Genomic DNA, 12,591 nt, shown 5'->3' with positions numbered 1-12,591 from the left:
AAATACTAGCTTTAACTGCATGCTTAATTTTCACCTGAAAATCCAAAAGAAAAAGGAAAAAAGATCGTCATGTTCCCTTGTTGCCATGATTTTTAGGGTTTCCAAATTCTGTTTATATGTCCTCTTCCAGCAAAATGAGCGTCAATATGTTTTACTGACATCTTACACTTACAGTTTTGTAATTTTTTTAAATTATTTATTTATTTATTTATTTATGGCTGCGTTGGGTCTTCGTTGCTGCACGCAGGCTTTCTCTAGTTGCAGTGCGCGGGCTTCTCGTTGTGGTGGCTTCTCCTGTTGCATAGCACGGGCTCTAGGCGCGCAGGCTTCAGTAGTTGTGGCTCGCGGGCTCTAGAGCGCAGGCTCAGCAGTTGCGGCTCACGGGTTTAGTTGCTCCGCTGCATGTGGGATCTTCCCCAACCAGGGCTCGAACCCGTGTCCCCTGCACTGGCAGGCGGATTCTTAACCACTTTGCCACCGGGGAAGCCCTGTAATTTTTAAAAAGTTCCCACAGGCACCTTCTCAAAACATCACAGTGGAGTGAGGGGGGGGATAATTTCCAGGTTACGGGTGAGAAAACTCCAAAGAGGCAAGTTATATGACTTATCCAAGATTATACAAGGAGAAAATAATAGAATTCAGATTTCCTGACTCCTATAAATCAGTTATTAAGTTCAGCCTATCGTGTGTCTCTTCACACACACTCACACACACACACACACACACACACACACACACACACAGCCCTGAGTAACTGTGGCTTCTTCCTGGAAATCGAAAGACTGCAGAAATCTGCATACAAACAAAATTTTCTCAAGCTCTGTAAAGCCACAGTTCACAGCTAGGGTTTCATGGGCTGGAATGCAATCCTCAGGACCACAGAAAAATTGTGTTTAGCTCAAAACCCAACCACATCCTGGAAAGTTCTGAGCCAGCCTCGGGTCCCCAAATCCCTTGCTTTTCCTAAATGAACACTTCTGCCATTATAGGAGTCTTCCTTATGCATCCTGCTTTACCAAGGATAATCCTTCTGGCCAGGATAATCCTTTTTAAAAACAGTATTTATAATACCCCTTTACTGTTCAAGAACCTTTATAAAATTCCCTGTCACTCAACTGTTAGACAAAATTTAAATTCACCTCAAGTATTCAAGGCTTGCTAGGCAAATGAATAAAAGCAAACATAAAGAGGCCCATCCTGAAGAGTATCTATTTCCGTTTTGAAAAATCATGTATTTCACACTTAAAAAATATTTGACATAAAGAAAAAGATCATTTTTTACTATAATCCATTTTGATCTAAAAACTACATGAGGATACACTTCCAAATAATGTTTTCATTTAACAAATCGCAATAGAATGCATAAAACGCAAGGTCCTATATTAGATTGGGTGACAAAAAAAAAATGTAAAAATTAACTTATTTCCTTCTCTCAAAGAGCTTAAAATATAGCAGATAAGAATAAGGACGAACTTCTATGAAATTGCAACAAATTATGATATTGACCATATTCCATATCAAACAATATTCCCAATTTTCTAAGGTTTTTTTTAATGTAAAAAAAGGAGGGGTTAGGTATCAAATGATATCAAATGCTTTTCTGCTCTAGTAAGCTTATCATACAAGTTTTCTTACTGAACCAAACAAGGTAATGAATCATATAACTAGATCTTTTCTATTAAACCACATGTATATGCTCAGATAAACCATCCTTGATTAATGAATGACTGACTCTTCAACTGTTCCGTTAGTCTTAATTTTATTACAGAGTGTACACCAACATTCAGAAGTGTTTTCCAAACTCTGTTCTTTAAAACAGATTCCCTTAAGTTGTTATTGGTATTCCACAACCAAAACAGAGAGACAGAGAGAGATCCATCATCAAAGGTATCTGCAAAATACTGGGCGAAACAAATACGGGGCTAGACTTCTCGGGGACCCTAATATGCTAAAAAGAGCACTGTGACTCTCCAAAATGGCACCCTATACAGATTTTTCCAAAACTGTCTAGCCACAAAACTCTTCCACAGAACTTCCATTAATCTCTCGGAGAACTCTGGTAATCTGTTAAACATAGCTCGGTTGACATTTTACCTAAATGTCTGGTCCAATTTTTGGTACTAAGAATATACAAACTCAAGAGCATGAATCAGAAGATTCCCATTCATTTAATTTTATGAAATGAAAATATAAAAACTGGGCTTAGAAGTCTGTTGTGAAGACAGCTCATATAACTTCAATTCTTCATGGTTACTGGTCTGCTAATGATTACAGCGAGTCAGTTTTTTAAAACTGTCCTTTATTGTCTGCAGTGCTTTTCTCTTTTTCATTCAATTCTACTTTGGAATTCTTATTCTTAACCTTCTGTGTTTTCTATTGTGTTTTCCTTATAAATCTTGGCCTACCTTTTTATTTTTAACCTTTCTATGTTTCTTTGTTCTAAGCATCTTTTGAAAGCAGGACACAGTCGAGGATTATTTTTTAGGTTGAGTCCGTCTTTTAAAACAGAAATTTAATACATTTAACACGTTAAAGACATTTAATGTAAACTGTTTCACTGGTATTTGTCTTTTATAGTCTTGTTTTTTGTTTCCTTCCTGTTTGTTTTTTCATCTCTTGCCGTATGAACCATGTCTGCTTGCTTTAATCCTGTCCAGCTACTTAGAAAACAAACATATATCCCCTCCTATTTTAAATTCTACTAATGGTGACTTCCAAGTTTTTTTAAGTCCTCCATTAACCAGTTTTTGGCTGATTATCAAGGGAAAAGCGAAATCCATCTTATGCTACACAATCCAATCCAGGTTAGCCAAGGACTGATCATGCCATTACTTTTCCCCTAATGCTCCATATCTCCAAATCCTCAGATTATACATTTTATAGGCATAGCCTATCTAATAAGTTACTCCTGGCATTTTGTACTATTTCCAATCTTGAATAACACCCGTTTAGTCCTGCTTTTACATCTAATTTGCTCCAGTGCTCATTCCCAATGCTTTCGTACAAAGATGGCCCCTTCCCAAACTCTTAGTTTTGACTTTTCTCCTGTAGTACATCTTTAAGTATTTTTTCTAAAGGTCACACATGCAACACATTTTCTCTACCCCTTGAAAATCTGAAACCATCACTCCCTTTTAATCACATGTAAACAATAATTTGGCTATGTATACACTGTTTTAGCCACAACACCATGCTTTGTTCTCTGCAGTAACTGGTCCGTTAACTTCCCGTATTTTGTGATACTAAAGAGAACACGTTAATCCCTTCCAATTTCTTGGATGAAGATCCAAGTTCCAGTGACTTACTTTTATCAATTATTGGTTAATGTATTTACTTCTACTTAATCTACTACCTGCCTGAAATAAATCAAGCTAGCAATCTGAATCACCACCATAAAGGGTGTGGTTAGAAAATTATTTTATCTGCTTCTTTCATTTCCACACAAAATACATCTTTTGCTCTATGATCAATGGGCAATTCTGCTTATTTGCTTGCTCAGGTTTCCTTGAACGGCAAGTCCCTTGATTATTTAAATCAATAATTATGCATTTTCATCTGGCACGTAGCCTGCTTCTTACATACTGATGATTTATGAACCAACAGCTCCAGAATCTCATTTCCAACCCTACCGGCTGGATCTCTCTGCCTGATCAGCCAAACCAGACACGTCTAAAATCTTGACCACTTCAAATCCATTCTACTCTGTATTCCCTCCTCAGTGAATGGCACTGCCACTCAGTCATATATTTCCTAGGCCATCCCAGACCCTTTGACTCCCTCACCTGCACGAGTCCCCTACTCCCATTAATTCTACCTCCCAAACCCTCTCTCTGCTTCTCCCGGACTCTCATGATCCTCGCAGCTATTACAACCAATTAATTGTTCTTCCTGACTTTGGTAATGTAATTCCTACTCTCCACACCCACCATAATGATCAATCTCAAACGAAAACCTCAATATGTCTCACTCCTGCCTAAAACCCTTTAAAGGAATGAAACTTTTCTTAGCCTTACTGGCTTGCATATAAATCCTATACTCTGGCCTTAATGAACCATTGACACTTCTTCCAAATGCCAGGCTCTTTCACGCCTGTGTGCCTCTGACACACTGTGCCATCCTAGCTGAAACACCCTTCCCAGCTAGCCTGCCTGCCTGCCTGGCCAACCTTGCTTCATACTCAGGTGAACCTTTATAAAATACCCCTTTAAGTAATCTGTCCCAGGGCATTTTAATGACTCCATTATCTGTGCATCTGAGGTCCAATACCAACACAAGCAATTACTATTTAAGGGCAGGATCTGTCTCTTCCTTTTTTTTTTTTTTTTACCTCCAGTACATATGAAGGTCCAAAAAACACTTGCTAAATAATCAAATTTAGAAAACAAGAATTTATAAAGAACACAGGTCTAACAATCAGGACCTAACTAGTTCCAATTCACATGAGCATCTACTGACACTTTTGAATGATTAAGGACAAGTTACTGCTCTGCTCTGAAGGAAAGCTCACAATGAGCACACAGTCTGCGGTGACACAGCAGGGCCCCAAATCCTTCTCCCTGAGGGACAAATACGGGGAGTCTTCTACCGGAAACAAGTGCCTGGAAGAATGAAGTATTACTACTTCTCAAAAGGGTTAAAGTGGAATACAAATAAAAGATGGTATTATTTCTTCTGCTTATCGTTACGGAAGAATTTCCTATGAGGATAAAAAAAAACAAGTGATCCTTACTCACCCCCTTTCAAAGAAATTTGTCCAAAAAAGCTTTTGACAGACTTTCCATTTGTTTTGGTTAACTGTGGGCACAGGATGCTGCTAAAAACACAATCCATGTCCCTTATCATTCTGCCATGTCATTCAGTTACCCACACAGCAACAACGAAAGCCTGGCAAAAGCACATGATCACTAGGCCAACCATTCAGCTGTAACACCAGAAAAAAGCATGGTAGCCAAACTATAACCATCCACGGCAAAAGACTGACATACGTAAAGAGCTAAGATAAATAGCTTGGACCCATCTTCCAAACCTGATCATAAAAAGCATTCCTTGTACTAAATAATTCATAGTAGTGAATCCTATCATAACAAAGCTGATAAGACCCCATGGAATACAAGCCAGTACTTGGGAACACTTTAATGAGTATGAATTATGTATAGTAAGGTCATTTGTTTTAACAGCCTTTTGTCTGTAACAAGCACTCACTAACCAAAAAACCATCACAAAAAAATAAAAAACTTATTTAAATAAAGGAAAAATGTAATAGATGTTTCTCTGAATTAACACAAATTTCACATTTTGTCTTTATTTAAAAAAAGCTTATAAACTGCTGTTTCTTCATTTGTTTATTAGCACATCTGCTCTACCAAAGACACTGCTCTATATTCTGATTATTCCTGAACTTGCAAAACCCTCGTTTCTTTCCAGGCTAGTTTACAGTAAACTATCAAGTGGTTTTAAAAGATGTCCTACCACTTCCTTCCTTTGATGTTCCTAAACACCAGGCAAGGAAAGGAGCCCTACAGCCCAGTGGTAAAGGCAGGACTCCCAGCCGGGTCTCCCCACATCCCTGCCAGGGAACTTCTCCACTGACCCACACCCAGGGCCCCACGACATACTCACGACCTGAGTTAGTCATACCAACAGAGTCTATCTACGGGACAATTAGGTTAGTAGGACACAATCAGCGTCTAGCAAAACAAACTGAATGTGTTACCCTACTTCTATGAAAACTCCTGCCTTGCCCCCTCCTGCCCACCCTCGCCCCTCAAAAACAGAAAGAAGAAGAATAATTAGACCTCTTGGCTGCTTGACCGCCTTTTTACTGTGCACAGACTTCTAATGCAATGAAAGTTAACAGAAAATTAAGAAAGAAGGGAGAAAAAGCAAAGCAGGAAAAGCCACTGACTCATAGTCACACAAAACTGTCCTAGCTTTTAATAAAAAGATTTCTCAACAAACTTAAGTAAATCATGGCTATACTTTATGTTTTAAACGTTACCTTCTGAGGAACTAAATTCGATCGCTGTTACAGTCTTCTTCACACCACAGAACCGAACAAGTCTTTGAATGGATTCTGTGGCGTTGAGCAAGGCGGCTGCTGGGCAGACTTTCTCAGCAAACTCTGCCCAGTCATGTCACTCCTGCCTGCACCGCGGTGCAGTCCCCCCCCCCTGCTCTTCTCAACACGCACAACAAATCATGCCAAACTTTTGCATTCACTAGAAACAAATGTACTTTCTCTGGCACACTTATCATGTGAAACTACGATTTTATGAAGATACTATCCAAAGAATAAGGATGCCTATTGTAAATTAATAGTGGCAATAACAAACATGTTATGCTGAGGAAGCTACCTAGGACTGCACGTGAGACTTTAAACATAAAGGGCTCACAGGGAAAAACTGAACATCTAATGAGTAGTGATTACAGACTTACCCTCAAAATGGAATTATATAATTGACATCTACTTCAGTTTTGTTTTCAGAAACCTTCTGACTCTGCAAAAGTCCATTCCTCTGACTAAAGAACTGATAAAATCTTAGAAAAATGGCAAACAGTAAGAGGCTTTAAAAGCACAGATTTATTAAGGATGGAAACAGCCTTATTTGGGTCTTCACAAGAAACACCTTACATGTCATACTTACAGCTAAAGTCGGGCAGCAACACAGAAGTTAACTTTTAATTTCTCCCAGGATTCACTGAGTATTTACTTACCTTTTCGTGAAACTGCCCTTGTACGTGAGGAAGGCTGGACAGGCCCTGACACACCTTCCCCAGACATGCTCACCTGCTTCCACCTTCCACGCTGATGACCCCAGAGCTGCTCCCCAGCCGGACTGCTCTGCGGTGTTCAAGCCACATGCAACCACCAGCTACCTACTAGACAGGCCATGCGGGCATCCCACAGGCATCCAAGCTCCACGTGAGGCATTCCCCACCCCCGCCCCACCAAGAAGCCATGTTTGTTCTTAACTCGGGTAGTTCTGACGAATGCACATTGAATGAGGACGGAGGAAGCGTTCTGTACTCTCGGCATAAACAGCAGGACTCTGAACTCTACGCTGATCTGGTTAATATTTCTTCTCCTTTGTTCTTCAGCATTAGGCACTATGATAACTTTACCTAAAACTAAGGCAAAGCCTGTATTTCCTTGTATCTTAAAGTATTTCCACTTTCCCTTCCCAAGCCAACAGGAGGGATCTGCGCCCTTCTGACAGTCACTGATTTGATGGTGCCCCGCGTGGGAGGACATCTTGGCACCGCAGTGACAAGGGCAGACCAGCGGTAAGCGTTATTTTGTATAGAGCTCTGAGAAGGCCTCCAAAACCATACGAGACAAAGTTTGTCCTCCTGACCCCCATGATCACACTCCTTCTGCTTATGAAGGAGGACAGAGACAGTCACAACTGCAAAAGAACTGAAAACCTAACAGAGAGATGAATAAACTCTTCACGCTTAGTCAAAGACATCTAAACCCCTGCCTTCAATGAGGCAGCAAACACCAGGACACAAATAAAACATCCTAAGAATCTGCAAGAAAGTGAAGTCTCTAATGTCTTTATTTCATCCCATTTCAATAAAGAGCCACAGCTACTCAAAGGTGGGGGACAGGGGTAGGGAGAAAAAAGTGCTGGAACTGGAGATAAAGGACAATTATCACCTACCCAGACCCTCTGCCGTGACTGTGGCCCATCCCAGACGCCCGTCCGCTTGCTTTCTTATCTTCTCCAAAACTCATTCAGCCACTTTTTGACCACAGCCAATGTGTCTACCAGTTGCTGGGAATACAAAAAGCACTGAGGCAATTCCGATCCATCAAGTTATTCGTAGGGGAGACATAAAGAAACAGACTTTGCAATATCAGGAAACAAGTATTCCACCAGACGCCGTGGCAGGGACTGCCAGGACAAGAGCTGACGGGAAGGATGCCCAGGCAGCCTGGCAGCCAGGCCAGCCCGGCAGAGAAAACACCCAGGTGCGTCTGAAGGAACTGTGCGAGCTGGCCGGGCAGAGGACGGGGACGTCCCGACTGACGCAGGGAGAGCGGGGCCACCACAAGCAGCGCAGGAACACAGGAGCTAAGGACGCAGCAGAGGAAGCACCAACGCCCAAACCGCAGTTAGGAGACTAAGGGATTGGAAATCATTCAAGACAATAGTTGAAGGATTTTAAACAAGGGAAAAACCTACCTAGAAACAGGTAGAAGGTGTTGGAGGTGTTTCTTTAAAAAATGAATCAATAGGTAGATAGACAAACAAATAAATTTAACTTAATCCTAAATTTTAAAAGGGGAGAAAAGTTAGAGGACGCTAAAGGGGGAATCTATTTTTAAAAAAAAAGAAGGAAAGAAATAGCACTTCTTCTTGGTAATCTTACTTTTTCTTGGTAATTTTAAAGTATAGTATAGGATCACTTAAGTCTGGATTTTCGAATATAAACTAAATTTCTTCATACATCTCGTAAACCAAACTCAACTTAATACATTTTTTAACAAATATATCTGCGGTCCCCTTTATAATAACCTTGATTCTATTTTGATGCTAGTTCCTGACCTGCCATTAACTAAGAAGCAAATAAAGAAGTATCAAAGCACTAGAGCTTTTACCCCTATTAAAAACAAAACTTGAAACCATAAAGGTACAAGTAACTCTTTATAATCACTTCACAGGAGAGGAAAGGGTCAATCTTCTGAGCACAGTACTCAAGACCTTTGATAAGGTGGTACCTTCCCAGGTTAATTGCCTATGTGCTTCTTCTTGAGTTCATGAATGTACAATGTATTTCTGGTCCATCTGGCTTGCCCTTTAAATGGTTTTTTAAAATAATTATTGACATTTTGATTGTTCTTTTAAACTTCTAGCAATGAAAAATATGAAAAGATACTAAATAAAACGTATCTGTTTTGAAGTGGAACAACTTTTTACTATGTCAGCATTTGATGAACACAAATCAAATGATAATTTTCCATCAATTCGAATTAGTAATTATTCCTAAGAAGGGAATAACTTAGTTCAACATTTTCTCCATGAGGGGATTATTAGAACATCATAATGGAATTCATTTGGCAAATATATACAGTAAGCACCTTCTATGGGCAGAGAGAGGTTCCTTCCCCTTTACAGAAAAGCCAAACCACTTACCTTGAACTAGGAATGGGCTAGCCTCTAAGGAAGGGAAACATAAGGATACCTAGTGAACATCGTAGTAAGTCAGGTTCAAATCAATGTCATCTGACTCCTGGTCCTGTTTTAATGTACGTCCTAGAGGAGCTCAGTTCTTACTTCGTTCCTTGTTGCCCAAGCCTCTAATTTATACCTAATCACCCAACTGGTCTCTGTCCTGACTCCACACCCCTCTCCATCCCCACCAACTTCATGTCTGGAATACTCCTGTTTTTTCCCAGTCCTGGTTCCCACCTCACCCCACTCTGAGATCTTTCAAAAATTCAGAGTTCAGACACCAAGCCCAGGTCAGACCTTTACCCATTTCACAGGGTAAACCTCCCTCACACCACGCCCTGTGGGCCCCTGTGTCTGCCATTCACCCTATACTTCCCTGAAATCAACTGCTCAACTGTCCTGGATGTTCTCTCACTACTAGTATCTACCCAGACCTTCTGCCCCATACAGGCTCTGGGATGCAGCCATCTGCCATTCCCTGAATGGCCAGTTCTGACAAGAACGGTCCCAGGCCCTGCAGGAAACACAAATATGTACAGGACATGATTCACACCTTCCAGAAGCATATATTCCAGGGAGGAAGCTAAGACAAGTACAACTACAGGGAGAGTCGATAAGCACTAAAGGCCTGAAGAAGCAGAAGAAAGACTTCTTTGTACTTTTTGTACAACATTTGAGCAGAGTCTTAAAGGATAAAGATGATATTTAATCACTGAGATTGAACAGCTGAAGTATAAAAAAAATGGACATTAAAAGCAGCTAGAAAAGCATAAAGATAAAGCAGAGAGGCCAGAAAGGGTACAAAATTTATCGAAAAATGGTTAAGTTGTCAGATGGGACCAACATCTGGGGGAGAACAAAGACGCGAATCTGGAAAGGCAGGTCAGGGTTGAGGCTGAAGACAGAGGTCCCGATACAGAGCTGTTAAAAACGGGTGAGCCGGGAGTGAGCATACAGGTAATACTGCTCACGCCTGTCTCCCATCTTCTGCAATTAATCAAAACGGAGTTTTAAAAGCATAAAGACAGATCTTTGTTTAGACTATTTGTCTACTCACTGTGGGCTACTTCCCAATACCCCCAAATTTCTTTCTTCCACCTGTGCACTGGTGGGACCCAGGAGAGTGGGGAGAACAGTAAAGGAACAAATGGGGAAAGGAGGGGCATAATGGGAAGAGACGCAGACTCATCCTTACAGCCGCTGCAGGTCTCCAGAGAGCAAATGGCCTGCCCCTCTGCTTGCACGCAGGTGTGCCTTCCAAATTCAGAGAAAGCTGGCCTTGATTCGAAACTAAGTTTAACATCAAACGCTGTGCAGCCGATTGGATCATCTTCCCAACGGTCTCAAAATGCATATGCAAATACCCCACAAACTTCACAGTGAAGAAAAATGGATGTTCGTTTGGGTCTTACTCTGGAAACACTGCCATTCAGAGGCTGACATCCCAGCTCGCGCACAAAAAAGGCCTAGGAACTGTAGCGTGCCCTGCAGGGACCACACCCCGGGAGACAGGGTGCCCTGGCAACCTGAGCACATCGTGGCAGCCCAGGCTCCTTTTTATTCACTGAACCATTAATCACACTCCCGGTGATCTCTCTCCTAAGCCAGACACTCAACTCTTAAACTGAGTTCTGTGGATATTAATTTAACTCACCCTAAGACCCTGTGCTCGGCCTTTGAAAATATATAAAAATGAACCTGGACTCGATCCAGGACTTCAAAACCTTCTTTGTCAAGCTGTCTCATCTTACATTATTTACGATCTACATATGTATATGTATATATATATTTTTTTCAGGTGGGTGTAGAAATGGTGATAAACAAAAAGGGCCTGAATTTAATTGATACACTCCAAATTAATTAAAGAAAAAGGTAAACAAAAAAATCACTGATAGAAAGTAGTTTTAAAATGGCCACGTAGGCTTGCTTAAGTAAAGAACATACTTACATGTTAAGGCCTGTATCTGGGACAAGGAGGGCAGCTAGAAAGGACTCGAGAACCAGCCCCTTGCTATCGATGGAAACAGGAACAGGTTAGTCATCACGCTGTCATCACGCTGTTCCCGAACACTTTCCAGCTCGGCCAGATAAGCAGGACAGGAGAGCCTGGCAAAGTCAAGCCCAGGAGTGAGAGAGAGAACTGCAGGTAGAGCTCGGGCCTTGGGGCCTGGAGGCAAAATCTCTGCTGCCAAGCTAAGGGCTTTGCCCTTAAGCAAAATGCAAACCATCTCGGGGGTAAGGAAGTGGTAAGCTTTCACACCCAGCTGAGAAAAATACCCTAAAAATGCCAAAAATGGTGAGAACAGCACACAGCATAAGCAGTACACTCAATAAGAGGGACCGTTTGGTTGGGGCAGAACTAAAATTAACACTTAGATGTACTATTTTCTTTCGCTAGTTTGAAGTTGCATTTTCTCTTCTATTATTACTCAATTCTTATTTACAGTTATATGTATTTATCTAATTTATTTTAATTGATTTATAACACTGATTTCAGTAATACCTCGCCACCAGTTGAGCTGAGACATTGGCTACATATGCTAGAAGGGTCTGATTACTAAGCGTGAACTACTCCAAGGGCCGCACACCCTCAGCGAGAAATGATGGTAGCAGTAGGGATGGACTTCCATCATAAATAATTTTTTAAATGAAAAAATCTTTTTTAAAAAGGCCATGTGGCATTTCTTACTGTTGCCTGAGGAACACCTCCATTAAAATCACTTGCACTACATCAGAGACCAGCAGCTTTCCAATCTGTGTATAACAACCGTCTGGGGTACTTGCTTTTAAATGCCAGTGCTTGTACGTATCAAATCAGTGTCTCTGACACAGGCATTCTAAGGACCATAGTTTGAGAAACACAGTAATAAGACAAACGCTTTGAAAATACAGCCTACCACGGTGACGGCAAGAAGGTCACCATGTATTCTTGAACAGCTATACAAGTTCTCTAAAAATTATTTTCAATGTACAAATAGATATAACTATTTCAAGGAATCGTAAGATAAATCCTTTAGGGTTGATTTGAGTAATCTCTAACAACTGCTTTGTAAGATAGGATTTTCACTGAAACAGGGAACACATACAATAAACAAATGAGAACCAACTTAAGAGAGAGGCATGGCTACAGAGAAAAAGGAAACAGCCCATCATGATCTCTGAATCACGGCAAAAGAAGAAATTAACGGGAGAAACTGGTCAGTGGGGTTGCCAAACATTTCAGTCATACATACTGTGCAAGAAGCAGCAAGGACACGTAAGTTATTGTCAATACAGCCAAATGACAAACGACAATGAAGCCTGGTCCTCATGAGTCAAGGTATCTAATATAATGAAATGTGTATTTATGAAGTACTGACCAAACAACCCTGTGATCACCCAGGAGCTTTCTGGCCTTTACTATCTATCTACC

At 40.9% G+C, this 12,591-nt stretch overlaps 1 protein-coding gene across 2 annotated transcripts in view; it reads right to left on the bottom strand.

Moving 5' to 3' along the window:
- Nucleotides 1–11,184, bottom strand: part of NEK7 (NIMA related kinase 7) — a 136,482-nt gene extending 125,298 nt beyond the window's left edge. Inside the window, exon 1 of one of the 2 annotated variants that reach the window (XM_068541856.1) lies at nt 11,128–11,184. The gene's annotated coding sequence lies outside the window, so the exon portion shown is untranslated. The remainder of the gene's footprint in view (nt 1–11,127) is intronic. The other variant, XM_068541854.1, reaches the window with a different exon arrangement.
- Nucleotides 11,185–12,591: the final 1,407 nt, after the last annotated feature.

This window comes from Eschrichtius robustus, chromosome 3 (genome assembly GCF_028021215.1).
Source record: "Eschrichtius robustus isolate mEscRob2 chromosome 3, mEscRob2.pri, whole genome shotgun sequence".
Taxonomy (NCBI): Eukaryota; Metazoa; Chordata; class Mammalia; order Artiodactyla; family Eschrichtiidae; genus Eschrichtius; species Eschrichtius robustus.
Note: the sequence above shows the minus strand (reverse complement) of the source record. Positions and strands in the feature narration are given on the sequence as shown.